General features: G+C 37.1%; 1 long non-coding RNA gene across 1 annotated transcript; it reads left to right on the top strand.

Moving 5' to 3' along the window:
• The first annotated feature begins 383 nt into the window (after positions 1-383).
• On the top strand, positions 384-2,074 carry LOC128041821 (uncharacterized). The gene is made up of 2 exons (XR_008196690.1): positions 384-1,296; positions 1,758-2,074. It is a non-coding gene; the product is annotated as an uncharacterized LOC128041821 (long non-coding RNA).

The raw sequence follows: 2,074 nt of genomic DNA, 5'->3' as shown, positions 1-2,074 counted from the left end.
AATAATAATAGGAGTAACAAAATGTGCAAATAAAATAATAAAGGACAATATAAATTTTAAATACAAAAGAGTAAAGAAATAAATAAATAAATGAAAAAATTCATGAAAGATTGAAATTAAATAAACCAATGACTGAATCAGAATTAAAATGAAATTGAAAGCATAAATTGTGATAAAACAAGTACAAAAAATACTAAAATGAAAAATGCGAAAATAGACCCGGACCGAATAAGCAATTATTTCGATCCTCAGGACACGCGTCCTTTCTCCAGAAGATCAGCGAACCGAGGACTAATTGAAAGCGGAATAAAATTTAATGGCATAATTTCTAAAAGAAAGAATAGTGAAATTAGGACTAAATTAAAACAACTCAAAACGCGAAAGGACTAAAGTTGCAAATACCCCCAGGAAAAAAACACGTGGATCCTAGAGGTGGTTCGGGTCGAACCTCGGGTTGCATCAAAACGACGTCATTTTGGGGCTTCTGAGACCTACCCCAAACGACGCCGTATAATGTCCCTATCTATGCCAAATAAAATCCAAAAAATTCATTTTTGAACCAGGATTAAAAAAAATAAAATTTGACACCTTTTTTTCTCTCTGCCTTCCCATGTCCAGCCCCGAGGTTTGGAGAGTTCTTGCGGCGGCCACGAATCATCGACAACGAGAACCGCCGTCTCTAGTGGCCAGAAAACATGGGCCAACTCCCATTTTTGCCATTTTGACCCCCAAAACCCCGATCTGGGGTTAATATCACCTAAAGCCCCATGAAAACAAAAGAAAAAAAAACCTTTCGATTTCTCTGTATTTTGGTGGGTTCCCTGCACCTTCCTCTCCGACGTGGTCCTCAGGCGAAACGAAGACGATTCGGAGGCATTACGCTGGAAAGAACTGTCTTTCATCGGGGACGGTGTCCTTGTACACTCTCGAAGGTGGAATACGAAGCGACGTTCAAGTAAAAAAAATTATATTTACTTTATGTTTTCTTAAAAAATAGTAGATAAAAAAAGAGTCACCTTTGAAGTTTTTTTTTGTATTATGTTTTGATTGCTTGTTCGTGTGTATATTTCTCTCCGTGAAAAAATACATGCTGTTGTGATGGCTTTTATAGCCGATTATACACGGTTATTTTTCATTGTTTTTCTACTATTTCTGTCTTTGTGTTTCCTTTTTGCAGGTGGCGGTGGAGTCAACAGTGGGGAAAGGCGCTCCCTTGCTGTTTTGGTGAAATGGTGGCAAGCCTCGAGCGGCGTTCGTGTTGACATGGTGAAGGCGGCAGTGCGCAGAAACCTTAAGGTTTCTGACTTTCCTAAAAAAAATAAGTTTTTGTGCCATTGGGCCTCTTTTTGCATTTGGGCTTGTAATATTTCTTTGGGCTCTCGAGCCTTGTAAATAGACTGTTATATTATTATTTTTGGTTTTGTTTTATTATTGGCCCAGGCAAAATTGGGCTCCTACATTCTCAATAGGTAAAGGTGGAGAGTTGAATCATATTATTATGGTTTCATATTCTACTCCATGAGACCTTTACAACAGTATATCATATGCCCAAAATGGGTGAGTGATGAATGAGCAATTAATGCTCAAAGTAAGCTACTTGGAAATATTGTTGAGGAAAAGTAAAAGCTTAGATCTCACATTATTTAAATACCAAGTTTATAACCAAGTTAATTACCAAGTGTGAGATGTGTTTATATATGTAAACTCTCTTAAAAGGTAATTGAATGACTAAGTTTATAACCTTGTCTCACGCGCAGGGGGTGCAGGTCCAAACCCGACGGAGTTGGGGCGCACCTGCACGATGTGAACGACACGATATGTTCGGATCAGTCAGGCCCAAATGGGCTTATAAATATTTTAAGCCGAACACGAATTTATTTTCCTCAGCAGACATAATCTGCTTATATATGGACAGTATCTGATTTGATATAATTTTTAAATCAAATTGATTTTTTTTTACTCCTTAATGGCAGATTTTATGATTATTTCCAAATTTTCACTATCCTAAATGCCTATAAAAGGCTGTGTATTCTGTAGGATTATACACACATTCTAATAATTTCTTCTACCGAAA

This window comes from Gossypium raimondii, chromosome 6 (assembly GCF_025698545.1).
Source record: "Gossypium raimondii isolate GPD5lz chromosome 6, ASM2569854v1, whole genome shotgun sequence".
Lineage (NCBI taxonomy): Eukaryota > Viridiplantae > Streptophyta > Magnoliopsida > Malvales > Malvaceae > Gossypium > Gossypium raimondii.
The sequence above is the reverse complement of the archived record's forward strand: the minus strand, read 5'-3'. Positions and strand labels throughout refer to the sequence as shown.